The 18,428-nt window shown below is 40.7% G+C and overlaps 1 long non-coding RNA gene across 1 annotated transcript; it reads left to right on the forward strand.

Moving 5' to 3' along the window:
• Positions 1-1,504: 1,504 nt before the first annotated feature.
• Positions 1,505-8,128, forward strand: LOC111774104 (uncharacterized). The gene is made up of 3 exons (XR_002808949.2): positions 1,505-1,584; positions 5,912-6,050; positions 7,241-8,128. It is a non-coding gene; the product is annotated as an uncharacterized lncRNA (long non-coding RNA).
• Positions 8,129-18,428: the final 10,300 nt, after the last annotated feature.

Genomic DNA, 18,428 nt, shown 5'->3' on the forward strand with positions numbered 1-18,428 from the left:
ATGCAGTCCAAAAATCCACTTAACCAGGCACATGTAAACTGCAGTTTGTTGGAACAAAATGAATGGAACTGAATGAATGAGGGTTCCACTGTTAACCCCTGGCCTTATGGAATTCCCACTTCCTCTCTAGAAAAACCAGAGGAATGCGTTCATTTGACAGACTAACTGAGGGTGCCAGGTTGATTTGTATATTAAAGGTTAGTTAACCTGAATCGCTTCCTTATTTCTTGAGATAGATAAGTCCTGACATAGTTTTTCACTCCCCAAATGGATCATCTCGCACCCCTCCAGGGATATGCCATTCGCACTTGTCTAAAGGAATGACCTTATGTCCCAATTACATTATCCTATAATATTGGCCTTGTTTATACCAATAAACAGAATAAAAACTAATCTCTAATAACCGTGCTTGCCCTTATATGAAAATAAGTTAAAATGCAAAGATACAGTCAGACGCCATCGCACTAATTTTCAGCTGTTATTAATCATTTTGTTAACTTAAAACTCTGCTGGACTTAGAGAGAAAATAATCTTCAAAGCCCTGGACTTCCCCACTGGGCAGCACTTTGTTGTGAAATGTCCCACCCAGCAGTGCTCCTCTTACTTTTGGTTTCTCAGGCCGTGAACCGGGACTTGACACTGCCTGACAACGGTGGTTTAGCGACTTCCGTGCACATCAGGGTCACCTGGAGGGCTTGTTATAACCCAGATTGCTGGGCCCTGGCCCCAAGTTTCTCACTCAGTAGGTCTAGCGTGGGGCCTGAGAATCTGCATTTCTAACTTGCTCCCAGGTGCTGCTGCTGCTGGTCCAGGGGACCCACTTTGAGAACCACTGCTCTGCATAACTATCTGGTCCAGCTCTTTTCAGGAAGCAGAAATTGGCTTTCTGTTGTACATGTGGTTTTCTGGTCCACGTGACTTACTGTTACTCACAAATCTTGATGTCACATCCAACTCCATATCTTAGGTAGACTGCTTAGGGCTTATTCTTGCTGTCAGCCCTTATCTCATGCCAATTCTGGTTCAGTCCTCACTCAGTAACTACCCTCCACCAAACCCACCCTCAGCAATTCTTGGCCTGTCCTGGAACAGAGGCTGCCATTAATTATTAGAGGAATTACACGAGGTTGTACTCTTTTCCTTCTTTTCACTCTATATTCTTTCTCTGACCAATTTCATATAGTCACTCCCATGTTTCAACTGTCACCTCAAGGTGATGATTCTTCCACTACACATCTATATCTCTGACTTCTCTCCTGAGCTCCAGACTTGCATATCTTGACTGCCCATTGGACTTCTCTACCTTGATCGCCATAGGTATCTGAAACTCACTGTTATGGGTTGAAGTGAGTTCCCCAAAAAGATATGTTGAAGTCCTAGCCCCTACTACCTGTGAGTGTGACTTTATTTGGAGATAGGGTCATTGTAATGAGACCAGTTAAGATGAGGTCATAATGGAGTAGGGTGGGCCCTTAATACATAGACTAGTGTCCTTATCAGAGGAGAAGAGACATAGACACACAGGGAGGAGACAGCCTTGTGATGATGAAGGCGATGATTGGAGTGATGAAGCTACAAGCAGAGGTATGCCAAGATTGCTGGCAAAGCTAGAAGCTAGAAGAGGCAAGGAAGGAATCTTACCCACAGGTGTCAGAGGCAGCATGGCTCTGCTGACATTTGATTTCAGACTTTTAGCCTCCAGAACTATGAGACAATATATTTCTGTTATTTTAAGGTACCTAGTTTGTGGTACTTTGTTACAGCAGCCCTAAGAAACGAATACACTCATCATGTCTGAAACTGAACTGAATATCCCTTTTCCTCATCAATAATCCAAACTTGCTGCTTCTCCTAAGTTCTTTTTCAAATAATAGCATTACAGTCTATGGTCTTCTCAATCGTTCAAGCTAAAAACTTGGATTTATTTTATACTCTTCTTCACCCTTCACATCCTATAAGTCACCAAATTGTGTTATCTTTATCCCCTATCCAACTTTCCCTTCAACATCTTGGCCATTGCAACAACTTCCAAAGCAATTCTTTGTTTTCTCTTCACCTTGCTTGTATTTCCAATTAATTCTGAATATCTGCTAAAATCATCTGTTTATCATATTAAGGTAATTCTAGTAATAATAGCTGCTCTTTATTGAGAGCTTACTTAGTGCTTGGAAATGGGCTAAGTTCTTTCATATGTGTTTGATCTTTGGTCTTATCACTTTAGGTGGTAACTACTATTATTATCTTCAGTTTAGGGATCCAAAAACTGGTGCCCAAGTTCACGAAGCTATCAAATGCTGGAGTTGGAAGTTGAAATCTTGCTCACTCTGCTACATTCCTTATAGCACATCAAGGTACCCCCTTAAAAAACAGAGTACTGGAGTGGCACTCAGGCCAACCCTAAGCTATGTCTCCAGCCTTGTTTGTCTATCCACTCCTCTACAACCCTCTGCTCCAGGCACACCAGGCTACCACTCACTCCCTGAATGTGTGGATTCACTTTCCTGCCCATATGGCTTTAGTTATGCAATCCTCTCAATCTAAAAATCCAACAAATTTTCACCGTCCAAAACCGTTTGCATGCCTCAATGCCCAGCTTACCAATGGCTCCTTTCACCAATAGTCCAAGTCAGAATTGCCTATTCCTTCCTCTGGGTTACCTACTTAGAACTTAGGCCATTCCACATTGCTCTATAGCTAGCCATTTACATGTTCCTTTCTCCCGTAGTCTTGCTGGCCTCTTAATTCAAGGACTAAGTCATTTAATTTTGTTATTTTCTTCCCATCTTTTATAACAGTGACTCAATAAATGTTTGTTAATTTGAATTGCTAATAACAGCAATAGTAATCATGATAATAATGTTAGAAAGACTTTGCTAGGCATTAATACTCAACAGTTTCAGTAACATTTGAAAAATAGAGTTTTTTATTAAAACATTGTATTAGTTTTTCTCTTCCCACAACTGAAAGGAAATTTCTTAATCTTTTTACCTATTTTGATGTAATATGAGAAGTTTCATTTGAAATACCCATCCATTTCTATTTAATTTGTGGGATAGATTAATTTTGTGTGTGGAAACATCAAAATCTGTCCATTATCCTGTGGAAATAAAATGCTCCCAAGTTGGGGAAAAGGGTAACCTACTTAGCTTCCTGCTCTCTGGAAGATATTCCCTTTGTTCCTGGATCTTGAAGCCGCTCTGCTGTGTTAGTGACTTTGGGTTATGTCTCAGCTGGTTTGAACCAAGCCTAGGACTCAGCTACATTTCATGATAGGGGATCAAACCGAGTTGAAAACGGTAGGTGTGCCTCACTGCCCTCACTGTTCTGGCAGCTTAAACCCAGCCTTCATTTATTTTGGAGTCTCTGAGAGCTGACATAAGATCAAATTCGACACTTCTGGGCAAGCAGAAGGAACCCAAAGAAGAAAGCAGAGAAGAAACTAAATGAGCCCCATGGGAAATCAAGCCAGAGTGAACATTCTGGCAAAGTGACAGAATAACTTTCTGCTTAAATGAGAAACTAGTTGGAAGTCAGTCACGTGCGAATGATTAACCAAAATGGTTATAAATGTGAGTGCCTTCATAGGGAACAGACTGAAGAAAATGATTAGGAAATAATTAAAACAGTATATCCCACACAGCAGAGAAATGAGATAAAAAATAAAGTGATCCCTCTTCCTTCTTGGACTTTTTAATTTTTTCCAAGCTGGAAAAGATCCTCATTTCTGCCCACACTTTGAAATATCTAGAACATTGAATTTATTGACAGAAAAGTGTACTTACCATCCAGTCAGAGAAATCTTAAAGGGAACAGAGTGCTGTACACATCAGAGGGAGCCTAGAGACTCAACTGCTCATAACTCTGCATGAATGGGGGGAAAGTGCCATATTCCCATTAAAGAGCAACACAGTTGCTTAAAGAATAAACAAAAAGCAGCATTTCTTCATTAGTGTCATTGCAGGAAGCTGATGCTGTGAAAGCTGGAGGCCATCAAATTGGATATTGCAGCAATAAAACAGAATGAAAAAATGAAATGCTCTATTCTCTTGTCAATCTCATATGCCTGTCTCTTTCTTTTTAATATACTAGGCACTACCCTGGTAAGCTAATGCCTATTTGTGGTTTCGTTTTATGCTTGGTAATTGTGCTATAGGCACTTATTCATTTGACAGAATTTGCTTTAAGTGAAGGAAACAAGCAGGTTGGAAGAAAAAACCCAGTGTTGCCAAATCACCAATTACGGAAACTGCCAGAGGGAAAATCGGTCCTGAGACTGGTATTAGTAAAAATGATATAATGATGCTGCACTTCAAAAGACATTTTGAAGAGACACCTGATGAAGGACTAAGAGAGGTGGATTACAGGCTAATATATATGACTGCCAAATTTAGACCACGAAGATAGATACAATGGGGTACAGCCACCTTTGAATAATTTTGGACATCTAAACAAAAAATGTATCCAATTGCGTGCAGTTGACAGGAATGCTGATTCTTCCTCTGTAAGTGGAGGAAGTCGGCCTCATAATCAAGTCTGTTCAAAACTCCTTATTATGAAGGGATGTCACCTTGGTAGGCAATAGGGATATGAAGACCCTCTTGGATCTCAGAATCTAGCAAAGGAACAGGCAGGCACACAGGCTAATTGTGTGTAGTTCCAAAGGATGAAGCAGAATATTCTTCTACTTTTCCCATTAAGTCACTCATCAGTTGCCTATCAGTAACCAGGTGATCTTTCTTTCTCTGGTCTCTCTTACTCTTCTTCCTTATAGTATCCTTGATTTTGTTGAACTTCTCTAATTTCCCCCCAAGATCCAGCTCCATCTGGAGGGGCAGCGTCAAATCCCGCATGTCTTGGAATTGCTGAAGAGGCTTTGGTTCCTTCAGATTCATAAATAAATCACCTTTTTTCTTTTGCTAATATGATAGCTTCTCAAGGATTAACTTTAATGAATTACGTCCTTGTCTCTTGACTCTGTTTTACCAAAGACCCCCTCTCCCAAGAGAGTGTAAAGGAGAAAAGTTGGAAGAACCATGCACCAAAACAGTGGTGTGAACAAAGTCCCGCAAAATTACCAAGAACTTGGAGGTGCCATCATGAGAAACTTAATGGAAAAAAAATACAAGACAACTTATAGTTACATGTGTGATACAAACGTGCCAAAATTTTTGGAACTGAAATTTATTTTCCTGTTTCTTTGCTAAATAAGACTAGGACTGGGCAAGAGTAATTTAGCTACTTGTTCCAGAAAAGAGTTGTTTCTGGAAGTTAGCACTGTGAACCAACTAAAACAGCTCACTTATCAAGACTAACAACTTACTTATCAATACTCTAAAACCCTTGCTTTGTGTAATCATCAATGTAAAGCTTTCATGTCGAAACTCCACTCAATCCTAACTAGTTGTCTGCCTTGTAAGACCCGCCTTAAATCACCCAGCCCTGTGTCTAATATACTAAAAATATCCTTCCCCGATTTCCCTCTCTGAGATACTACTGAGACTGTCAAAGTAGTACTCTCCTTTATGGCAGTGAGTCTAATAAACTTAGCTTTCCTCCATCAAAGGTTTTTTGTGGTGGTCTTTTTGGAAATTGACAGGACAATTTAATAATTTTCCATAAAGACAGACATCTGGGCTACTGGATAATTTCTACAGCCATAGAGTCTGTGCATAAATAGCTCCTTTATTTCAATGTATCTGAGGATGCAGCCCAGAAAGAAAGCAATAGCTATGACTGAAAGGCTGTGCATCTAAAACACTAATACAGCATTGCATTAAAGGAAGGCATTCCTCTGAGTGGAGACCTGTGGGTGGGGGGGCACGGATGATGTGATGGACTGGAGTTAGATTTGGATACAGCTCTGAGTAAGGATTTGTGACTTCATCTCCTTCCCTGGGCTCTATTACCCAAGGTTCCTCCTGGAAAAGGAACGTAAATCTTGTCAGTGCCTCAGGATCGGATACACACTGAATTGTCTGACAACTTGGGGGTGGAAGGACACTCTAAGGAAGCCAACTACAGAGGAGCAGGACACAAAAATTCATTGTAAGGTGAGAGAACATATGGAATGAGCATCTGTGCCCAGGGTCAACACGTATACAGGTATAAGTACATTCTGGGAAGTGTGTATAACTGAAAGAGCCATCTCACTGGACTCAGCAACACCTTGGGGCCCAAGCAACCTTGCTGTGGTCATGCCCCAAAGTGAGTAAAACAGATGGAGGAAGTGTTTCTCTGGTCCAACTCTTGGCAGATCAGGGGGCTTGAGACAGAAAGGACTTGGAGCAATGTGGGTTGAGTGTCTTTACCTTGGCAGGACAGAGGACCCAGAGTGGGTGCATGTCAGAGCAACAGAGGCAGAGAGGGTGGCCCTGAATCAAGAACATATGTAAGAAACCCTTGCCCCCACTAAGAGACTCCCAGAAGGGCTTTGGGGCTGGGATTTTCCAAAGAACCAGACATGCTTTTATGAATCATTCAGACCAAGAACTAAGAAGATTTAGTTCTGAATTTAAGGAATCCTGAGCTTGAGCCCACAGGCTGGTGATACTTGGAGAGATCTGATTCACATTACACAAAGTCAGGGATTTCCTGTAGAAGTCCTGGTGGGAGGGAGGTGGCCAGGGTGGCAGTGGCTGTGCATGCCAATGCGGAGATGACAAAAATAATTGCTTCAATCTGGGTCTCTCGCGCCCATTGAATTCTTACTCTCCATAGACTGATCACACTGGGGGAGGGAGCAACCAACAGCATAAGGAATTCTAGAATAACAGAAGCCCATGGGAACCGGAATGGTCACAGAAAAACATTTGTGGTGGAGGTAGATAAACTGAGAAGGCTGAAGAGAGAGTGTTATCACTATTTCTGTCTGATTCTGTGTCTGCACACATCTGCTCTCCATAGGCTGGCATCCCAGCAGGCAGGGCAGTTATCAGTTATTACCTCAGAGACTTTGTACCCGGGGTTAGAGAGGAAGGCAGAGGAGTTGGACACAGTACTGTCACTGCCTAGCACTTATCCCTGTGGGCTCCATATATTGATATTAATTATACATCCTAGCTTTTCCAGGGCAGTGCTAATTTCAAATGATCTGCCCCACTGTCCTGGGAGAATGGTAGGGATAAAGAAAAGAACCGAGGAGCCAAACTACCCATGTTATTGCTCCGATGCTATCCCTTAACTAGCTGTGTGCCTTTGGATGAGCCCATTTACCTCTCTTAATCTGTTTTCTCCTCTGCAGAAAGAGGAACTAGTACTGACCTATGGAAGTGTGACACATACTGCTGGCTTTATTCTTCCCTTCTTCCATAGTAACGGAAATGTAGCAAGGCACAGGGCTGACCGGCTATGCGACCTTTCACCACCTTCTGTGCAGAAGATGTGACTAAGTTCTCTCCAGTGAAGTATGATGGCAGTGATGTGTCCCCTTCCCAGCCTGGTGTCTTGAGACCAGATCAGAAGAGGTCATACGGTTTTCCTTTCCCACTGGTTGCAACCCAGATGAGATGCCCTCTCAAAATTGGACAAAGAAACAAACCCAGGTCCCTGGTTAATTATGGGGAGGCGAGCTGCCTGCTGAGCCAATCTGTTGAGCTATTGCATTTTTGGGGTCCCTGAAGTTTAACCTTATCCAAGGCTGGTATATTTCACAGAACTGCTAGAACCATAGATTATGGTTGCCACATAATTGAATGAGCAGTCAATGAAAGCAACACTTCCGAAAAACTAAAAATATTCTCCTGCCAAACTGAATTACCCAGCCTAATCTTACTACACTTAGCAAATTAAACAAGGGTAAGAGACACGTTGCTATCCAGGTGTTTGATCTCAATCCTCTCTTCTTGTCCACACCCCTCCTCTCTTTGGGGAGTCTTAAGAGGTGGTGGTCACAAGCCCTAGGGGCCACATCCCATCGCCCTGCTTCTGCACGGTCTCCAGCCTAATAGGAAGATGGCTGAAGGTCATGTCCATCACGCTGCAGGGTATTCAGCAGCTGACCGGACTGTGCCTGCGGCCTGCCCTTTGCCTCCAAGAACCTTGGTTGATGCCCCAGGCAATTGTCAGCTCTCCACATCTGAGCTTACTCACAGAGCCAACATAAGCAATTAAACAATATCTGTCTCGAGAATCTCCCAGTTCCCTTCATTACGGCCCTTCACGATAACTCTCAACATCCCTGAGAGAGGGGGAAAGCAGGTGTAGCTCTCCTAATCTGACAGCAAGCAGATGTTTGGGGAAGGAATTAGCCAGCCCAGGAACATGTCGGTGAACAGACCAGAGCTCCGCACACCTGCCCCGGGGAACCTGCCTCCAACCAGGGCTGCTCAGCCCACCTTCTACCTGGAGAGTCCTTTCTGCCCTCTGGTGGGCCAAGGTACTTGGCATTTCCACTGTCAGTGATTAGAGACTCGTTCCTTTGTATTTCCTAGGAATTATCTCTTTTTTTTTAAGACGGAAAAAGCTCCCCCTGGGGGAGGGGCTCACACTTTTCATTTTTACCTAAGCTATTGAGTCACAATGGCAGCTTTGAGCCCCCGGGGGAGGGGCTCACAGAACACCCAGCTACAAATGACTCAACGGGGATTACTGTACTATACCCTTATACCATTATTCTGTTATACCCATTTCTCTGCCACCGTAAAGTCCAGGCCTGCCCTTTCCAATTTACCACACCTGGTCCCCAGAGATAAGGAGGACACAAGTCAAGAACATTAATTGGGTCCAATTTCTGAAACCCTCTCCGTTTACTGCAATTTCACCTCCTGAGAAACAGATTTTTGCTTCCGGTGCTTTTCTGGTGGTCTCATTTTTCCTGTATTATTGTCTCCTCATCACGACTTCCTGTTTGTCACTAAGCAGTGCAAATGACAGAATCTCTCCCAGCAGCCCCCCAAAGTGAAGGGAAAAGAGAGCACAGACTTCTGGGTGCAGTAAAAGACAAGCTCGTTTCTGATCTGGGCATTCTGCCACTGCTGCCCTCTCCAGAAAAGCTGCACACCAACCATACTTCTGATTCAGACGCAACCCACCCACTCACAAGTTTGTACCGAACAAGGCGCCGTCTGAATGCTTCAGTCCAGTTTTGGAAGCAGAAATCTTTTCCTTTTCTCCCAACTTTCTGTTTGACACACTTACGTCGGCTTCTGATCTTTTCTGTAAGTTCTCCCCCCGCCCTAGGCCTTGATTCTCCTGAAGACCAGTTTCTCCTCCCAGCCTGTGATCACTTGACCTTTCTTTGAGGCAAATGTCATTTACTTCTTTAAAGGCGAAAGAAAGATCTGAAGGCTTTTTTCTAACTCCTACTTTCACTTTATTCTCTATCAAGACAGAAACTTCCTTATGAAAGGAGCACACTAATCAGACAGGCTGCTGTAGGTGCCTTCACTGTAGGCAGGTGCCTGGAAGGACGAATTCTGGGGAGGCGGAAGCTGAAATGAGCTCTGCAGTGGATGCACCTGGATCCAGATCCCAGCTTAGCTACTCTCTAGCTGTGACAATATGGGCTAATCACTTCATGACTCAGTTTCCTGCTCTGTAAAATGGAGATTAAAAAAAACCCTTTCTCAGAGGTTTGGTGTAATAATTAAAAGATATAAAACATGTTAAGTGCCTGGCACTCAACAATTATTAATTTCCCTCATTTTCCAACATCCTATAGATAAGGAATTTGGAGGGGGTAGTAGTGCTTAGACAAGAGGGCGGTTTCTTGAGGGATCGTCCAGGACTGCTTCTGCTGTAAAATATCAAGCAGGATTAGAGAAGAGATTGCACACTCCCCTTCAGCTCTTAGCTCTTATGCAGTGAGATGGCATAGTCTTAGTGTGATCTCATCAGATGAAAACGACAGAGTGATAACAGCAGATAGAGCCAAAGTATAGATGAGGCAGACTAGACTTGGTACTGACTGGAGGTGGCTGAGAGAGAAGGTGTCAAAGATGACTCTCTGGTTTTTGTTATGAGCAACTGGAAAGACAGTGGTGGAAACCAGCTTCCAAGATGGTCCTAATAATCCTTGTCTGCTGGTATTGACATCCTTGTGTATTACCCTTCCACACTGAATCATGGCCAGCCTGTGTGACTGACACAATACTGAGAAAGTGATGGCATTTGCCTTATGAGGCTGGGTCATGAAGGATATTATAGCTTCCTCTTGGCTCTCTTTTGGGTCACCTGCTCTGGAGGAAGCCAGCCACTATGTTGTGAGAACACTCAAGCAGCTGCGTGGAGCCCTATGGAGAGGTCCACGTGGGGAGGAACTGGGGTCTCCTACTAACAGACAGCACCAACTTGCCAGCCATGTGAGTAAGCCATCTTGGAAGGGAATCTTTTATGCTCATTCAAGCCCTCAGATGACTGCAGCCCTGGCCAACATCTTGACTGCAAACTCATGAGAGACCTTGAGCCAGAATCACCCAGCTAAGTGAATCCCAAATTCCTGACTCACAGAAACCATGAGATAACAAATGTTTATTGTAGTTTTCAGCCACTAGATTTTGTGGTAATTTGTTTCACAGCGACAGACAACTAATTCAACATTAGTGCCATGTTCGGGTGTTTTGAAGGAGGGGTGATGAGTTTGGTTTGGGCATGTTTAGCTTAAGTTGCCATGTAAGTGGTGATATTGAGTAAACAGTTATTCATAAATGTCTGAAGCTCAGAAGAGAGCTGGACTAGAGATTTACATTTGGGAGTCCTTGGCATATGGATGCTATTTGAAAGCAAGAAAGAGTGTGAAGAAACAGAAGAGAAGAGAGCAAAAAAGGCTTCTGGGAAGAAGTGATAGCTGAGCTAAATGTTGATACATGACTAGGGGCTAGCCTAGAAAACGGGCTGGAGATGTGAGCTGGAGTGGGGGAAGGGAGAATTGCAGGGCCTTCAGGAAGTCAGGGTGTAAGTAAGCTACTTGTGGAAGGTGGTATCCACTTGATTTGAGGTTATGTGCACTTCTAAGTATCTCCTGAGTGAATGATAAAGTTCTCAGCCCATATACGCACCTCCTCCAAAGGCCATCCTTGGTATAGTGGTAAAAGATAAACAAAACCGAAGCATAAATATAAACAAAATATTTGCGGTTGATAAAAGACATGTGCAACAAAAGAGTCTGTTTTGCAGGTGAAAAAATTAGAATTAGCAACAAGAAAGGAATTGGTAATACATTCTGCACCTCCTTAAGCCCTCTTTCACAAGCCAAGCGGTTTGAGAAATAGGTTGTCTACCCAGCTAACCGTTTCATTTCTCTGAATGCGTCCTGGTTGCTACATTGAGTCTATATTACAAATAAAGCTTTGATATTTATATATGAAATGATATATAAAAAGTGGCATAGAAAACACCTGGAAAGATTTCAGATATGAGTTAGATTATAAGGATCAAATAAGAAGTACAGAGGTCGTAATCAGGACAGACATGCATGGATATTTACAGGTGCTCTTTACCATTAGATTAGCCCAAATGACAAGGGTCTAATGTACACAATCCCTGTGTTCAATAGAAAAGAGGACTATGTTTTATTTTTGGCCATAGACATGTAAGAAAGGATTAACTCAGCTACCTGACTTTTGAAATTTAATGGATGTGTTTACAGAAGAATATTAGAGGTGACTGGTCTTGGTTCAAAAATGCTAAATTTCCAGAACCTGGACTGTGTTTTCAAAAATTCAAGATGCATTTAGCAAAGCAAGGAAAAATAAATTCAGGCTGCTAGCTTGGCAGCTGGTCTGGATACAGTATTTTGCTCGGTTTACTCTGTCAGGAAGCCAGTTCCGTTTGATTAGATTCTGAAATTAGAATGCATGCACTCTGGAAGATACCAAGCAGCTTCATGCTTTTACCCGTATGGAAAATGTGATTAAGGAAATGAACTCAACGGCTGTAGCTTCAGAAGAGATCAATGCAACAGCTGTATTCAACTAGGCTCAATGGGCCAGACCTTTACTTTATTAAAATGGATGGCTTTAGCATAGAAACTGTGTCCACATCACAGAACTGCCATATTGCCCTGAACTCAGGCCGAGAAAGGAGCCAAGTGGAACTGCCATCAAATATTATGGCAGCAGTGCAAATGCAGATCTACTCTCACACCACAAAGCTAAAATTAAGCCAAAGGGAGAGATAATTAAAGAATTTATATCCACAGTCTTCCCACATCAACATAATGGATTATTTAAAAAATTGCTAGCATGTACTAATTTGGCAAGTTTTGTAGAATTCCCCCACAACAATCTTGAAATTCTCTGTGGGGTGGCAACGTCTTTCGCTTTGCCTGAAATAAAGTAGGCTATGAATAATAATTTATATGTGAAATACTGTCAGAAGCCAGATATAACTAGACAACCCAGGTGAAAAATGCCTCATTGTGTTCATTTACCCAGTTAACAGACAGGAAGGATTTTATTGGAGAATAGTTAAATTGGCATCTGAGATTGCCAAGTCTTCACTTTGGCCATATAGGCTTGTTAATAAGTTGAAGAACTGAAATGGAATTGAGGTATTATCATTGCACTTGTGAAGCACAGAAGATGTGAAGGGAATGTGATCTAAGAGATGCTGAACCAGGGGACTGTCTGGATAAGACTTCCCAGAACAGCAGTACATTGATATGGACATCATGTTCCAGGATCTAAGCTTCAGGCTTCATATGTCAGGAACTCTCTGTAAGGGCTTCTAAATGCAATCAGATTCTCTGGGACTGTTTCATGCTAACTACACTCACAAGGAGCTGGTACATTAAGCAGAATGCCAATAACCATGGGACTGGGAAGACTCAGGTGACCTCGTGAGTACACTCTCCCCTAAGACATGCTAGACAGATGTTTGCTTGGACAGCTGGGAACCAGAGCAAGAAAAGCTGATGGCTCTCACTTGTGGGTTTTATCGGCCTCTGCCTCGTATCCACCTCTACAGATTAGCTGTTGGAGTTCTCATATTGGGGCATACTCTTCCTTCAGCAGGAGAAAACCTGGCAAATTCTTGCCTATTAGACTGCTTTTTAAGAAATACCATATAGGCTCTGCGTTCTGTTAATGCAATCTTTGTTTGATAGGGTTTAAGACAAATGATTCAGCAAAGCTAATACATTTGTTCTTTAGTCTAGACTCTAGCTTGTATTTGGCTGTCAACCCCACATATCATCCATGATCCTTTTGAAAGGATCTATTTGGAGAACAATAGAAGAATTGATTGATTTATGTTAAGTAGTTAAAAATATCAACATAACCTAATTGAAGTTAATATGATTAAAGAATAAACAGAAACAATAATGGCCTTACTAAAATATTTTACAGATGATTTAAATATTTTAAAAACATTTTCTGATAAAAATCAACTATTTTGTAAGTTTGGAAAAATATAATCAGCATGTATCACACAAAATACCATCATCCAAAAGTAACACTTTGGCAAAATTACCTCTAGTCTTCTCTATACATATTTTGTTCATATAGGTTGAAACATATAATATATACAATTTTATATCCAGTTTTCATCATATATAACATAAATGTCATTTTAACACAGATAAATTCCCATTTTACTAAAACTTCATATTTGAATAGCTAAATGGAATGCCATCTTAAATCAGGGGTTGCAAGTGTGGATGGATTCAGGACCCAGGGAGGTAAGTAAAATACATGAAATGGATGGGTATAAGACATAGGGGGTGGTGGCAACTGAAAATGTATATCCCAAGAAAAGGCACTGAAATTTAGTTTTATTTTTAAATATGTGCTGGCAAAATCAAGTGGAGAAAAGAAGCAAGCCACAGAATAAAATGTGCAGTACAATACTGTTTATATTGTTTTAAAAAGGTAAAACAATTTCATATCACACTTAGAGATACACTAGGATACACCTGTAATGAAAGGAGTTTTAAAAAATAAAGCAGGGGGGCTGGCCCCGTGGCGGAGTGGTTAAGTTCGCGCACTCCGCCTCGAAGGCCCAGGGTTTTGCTGGTCCGGATCCCGGGTGTGGACATGGCACCGCTCGTCAGATCAAGCTGAGGCGGCGACACACATGCCACAACTAGAAGGATTCACAACTAAAATATATAACTATGAACTGGGGGGATTTGGGGAGAAAAAGCAGAAAAAAAAAAGATTGGCAACAGTTGTTAGCTCAGGTGCCAATCTTTAAAAAATAAAATTAAATTAAAAAATAAAGCAGGGAATACAAAACACCAAATTCAGGGCAGCGATTACATCAGGAGAGAGGAAGTAATGTGAGCACAAAGTTATCAAAGTGAGGTAAACAGAAGAAATTTTAAGAGTGGGGCAATATTTTAAGTTGGGTAGTAAGTACACAGGAATTGCTTCATTTTACTTATCTGTTTTGTACATATTAAATATGGTATAATGCTTTTTTTTTAAGGGAGAAAAACCTATTAGCCAAAGAAAACTCCTCTCTGGATTAGACCACTGGCTGCCAGCTATGCTATGATATGTAGTACAGCACAGCCACCAAGTGTACTGGCTCCGAGGCCAGGCTGCCTGATCAAATCTGAATCCCCACTCCACCACTAAATGGTTTTATTCTTTTGTTCTGTTACTAAAATTCTCTGCAAACTAAGGTGTGAAGATCAAATCTAGCCCTTTGCCAATTTTTGTACAGCCCTCCAACTAAGAACAGTACGTACATTTTTAAGTGGTTGAAATAACTGCTCTCGAACTGGGAATGGCTCTGGAAATTAGTTTTTGCTGCAGGCTTGATAATGTTCCTCATTGAATTAAAACCTACCGCTATAAGGCAAAACGTCACTTACACACCAGCTCACACTGTGGTAAAGTCATTTCAACAACTAATATTGTTTAATCACAAGTAATCTCAAGCCGCTTTATATACTTTCCTGTGCTATTAACAAATGAAGAAGCAAGATCTCCATACCTGCACAAATTTGCAGTGGATATATTTTCTGAGTTCGAACTACAGTTCCAATAGTGTCTTTTGGACCTGGAGGTAAGTGCAAAGAAAATTTCCATATTTCAAAATGTGTTTAAATGTGCAATTGAGGAGCTTCCACCTAAACTTCAATTAATCTGCAATGTAATGACATGCTAAAAGGCAAATATCAAGAGAAGAATTTAACAGAATTGTATAAATGCCTTCCAAGCCATGAATATGCTCAATTAAAACCATATGCTCATGGACTGATATCGGTATTTGGCAGTATCTGTGAAAAGAAAATTTCAAAGACATTTTCAAAGATAAAATCTCATTAAAAGTCAGCATTAACAGATGAGCATTTGCTGATTTTGATGATAGGGAGCACTAACTTTGAACACCAGTTAAGCGAAGTGTTATCCCCCCAAAAGAGAATTCCATATGCTCATTAATAGTGTAGGCACTACAAAAAAATTGCATCAATTATTATGTTTTGAAATTCATCAATACAAGTTTCATGGAAATTTGTTTTCTCTGTTATATGAGTACCTACATAACAGCTTTGATTGTGCCTCTTGGACTACACAGCCTAAAATATTTACGACCTGGCTCTTTACAGTAGAAGTTTGCCAACTCCTGTAATAGAATGATTGCAAGGATTAAATAAAATAATCCTTATGAAAGTGGTTAGCAGCAACTTGGCATATAGTAAGCACCAATTTGTTTTTCTTTACCTATCATCTATATTAGACATACAGATTGTTTCCATATTTTTCTAAGTAGGAAAAATTTTAAATGTGTTAAATATTTACGTGCATAAATATTTGTCCACATCTTAAATTAGGATCTATCTTTAGGTTATGTTCCTCGAGGCAGACTGATTTCAAATTGAAGTAAACCAGTAAACAAATGTATTTTGTCTGACCATTTAGTCTTATCTGCCCAGGCAACCAGATAATTTTAGACCAAAGAGACTACAATTCCTGTCCTTGCCATCCTGGAATATTCCATTTTTGGATTTTGATTCCAAGGAGAGCGAGCCTCGGTGAAGTTCATTCATTCATTTGACGGGCATTCATTGAGTATCTAATCTTTGGGCACTTATTAGGTACAAATAAACATAAAGATAAATTTAGACATGTTGTCTGCCCTCAGGGAGCTTCAATATAGTTGGGGAGATAAGATGCGGGGCATACCTCTATCTCTGGAGCCTCACCCCAAAGGTTTTAAGCCTCATTCCAAAGACATGAACAGAGGATGAGGGAGGAGGCTCCAAGGAAAAGAAAAACCAAAGTGCTATTACAGATGAAGGATAAATAATTGCTAGGTAGATGGGACATCAGATATTCACCACACTTTCCCAGCTGTGAGTCAAGACAGTCCACTTTTTGCTTAACCTGGTTAAAATGGGTGTGTCCTTTGCAGCACAAAAGAACCTTGACCAATCTGGATAGGATGAAAATTTAACTGGCAGAAAATGAGCAGGACAAGCATTTTAGTTAAAAGGACTAGGATTAGGAATAGATGCAGAGACAGGAAAGAGCAGCAACCACCTAGCGTGATTATGAAGAAGAAAGGCTGGCAATACAGGTTGGTCAGATTATGAAAAGTCTTAAAAGTCTGCTTATGGAGTATGTAATCTTTTAGCGTCACATTGCTTCAGTTACTCTCAGGTCTTTGGGAAGCTGATGGCAATTATTTTTCTCCTCTGATTTAGAAGAAGTGTATTTGGAAGTAGGGCTGCTTTCAGATATTCCAGTGAAATAGGCAAATAAACCATTACTTTTTTTTTTTAACACTATGTAATTAGCATCCTTAGGAAATAATTACATCTACCTGTTTTCATCAGAGGCTGTTCCTAACGCCTTTCATTAGTAAAAATGCCAGTCTTGATCCTCAGCGGCTAGGGAATCTGCAGGTGAATGCTTGCCTCCCTCCTCCCACCCACTTGCCAAAGACACTGACAGGCACCAGTCATGATGTGGAATAAAGGGCGGGTTGAACCTTGTCAAACCAGGAGGGAGGAAACCCAACAATTTGCCTACTGACATTTTGGAAACTTACCAAATTCCATTACACTATATAAAAATCCGTTTCTGATACCTGAAGTGGGGAACAATTGGAACTTTTTAAGTCGGTAGCATTTCTAATTGTTGCTGTAGAACTGAGGCTCCTCAGGAAGGTAAGTGATACGCAAAAATTTTAAATTTATGGTCAAATAGATTTGTGAAACACTGGTTAAAATGAAGTTAAGCATGTTCTTTTTCTAAAGGAATCATCAGAACTTTTAACATGTTATTACACTTTATGACTCCCTAAGAGGATGATAAAACATACACCACTTGTCAAATTTATTGACCTCTTGTCTTTTTTTAATGGAGTACCTTGTATTTCTAGCGGAGGTCCCTTGGAATATACTATGGGAAACACTGGAGTTGTAACTATGTGATCAGAGATATGCTGTAGGCTCATTAGTCTGGGGGCTATATACCTTTAGGATGAAGTAGAGGCAAAGAAAATAGGCTAAATTTCCAGGAAATACAGTCCAGGTGATGAAACTGATTGTAGAAACAACAAATACACTGTGAAGATAAAATGGGCAGGACTTCACAATTGAATGGATATAAGCAATAAGGACAGGAAATAAGTGGTACGAAGTCAGGTATTCAAACAAACATCTGGTTGGTTAGCAAAATGAGAGTACTTTCCACCGAAATTGGGAAGACAAAAGCTGCACTTGAGTGAGATCTGAATAGATTCACTGAAAGAATGAAAGACACACAATTAATTTTGCTCGCAAGACAGTTGAACCTCTGACCATCAGAAGTTCACTTACTCTTCCCTTTCCTCCCTCCTTTTCTTCCTTTCTTCCTTTGGATGCCCTTAGAGTTAAGCTGATCACCAAATCTGGCTACTGAGGGAAACAATCTTGTTGGACTCCTTTTTTTTATACCCCAAATGGGCATTCTTTTTAAGAGTTTTAGTGCTGATGAGTAGAGGAAGTAAATATTCTAATAAGACTCCATTTCAACACATGCTAGTCAGTTGCTTAGTATGATATAACAAATAAGGGGCAATAAAAACAAAGAGGAAGTTAGAATGCTTTTTAAAAACTTACAGAAGTGTTAATTTTTTTGGACTATTTTTTGTATTATTCTTAGAAAGTTCATCTATTTTTAAGAATGATAATATGCTATACTTAACCACTGATACTGAATAAAAATTAATTTTGTACACTAACATATAGATTTTTAACAACATGAACAGCTCTTGGGGAAACTTAGTTGTCCCTGCTTCAGAAAATTTCATTGAAAGAGGTTTATGTTGGTTCTTGCTTCCACGATACAGTTTTGTGACTCTAGGAACACGTTGTAACTTGGACACTACTGCAGACGTTAAGAACAAGAATTTAGACATCCATTGACTGAGATTTAAAATGATGGAGCATTTATGTGAACAAGGTTCTCCTCTTGTCAAACAAAACATAATCATTTTCTTTCTTCACACCATTTTCTTTTTTTCTGGCACATACACTATTATTCAATCAAAGCCCT

The sequence above is a fragment of the Equus caballus genome, chromosome 7 (assembly GCF_041296265.1).
Source record: "Equus caballus isolate H_3958 breed thoroughbred chromosome 7, TB-T2T, whole genome shotgun sequence".
Classification (NCBI taxonomy): domain Eukaryota; kingdom Metazoa; phylum Chordata; class Mammalia; order Perissodactyla; family Equidae; genus Equus; species Equus caballus.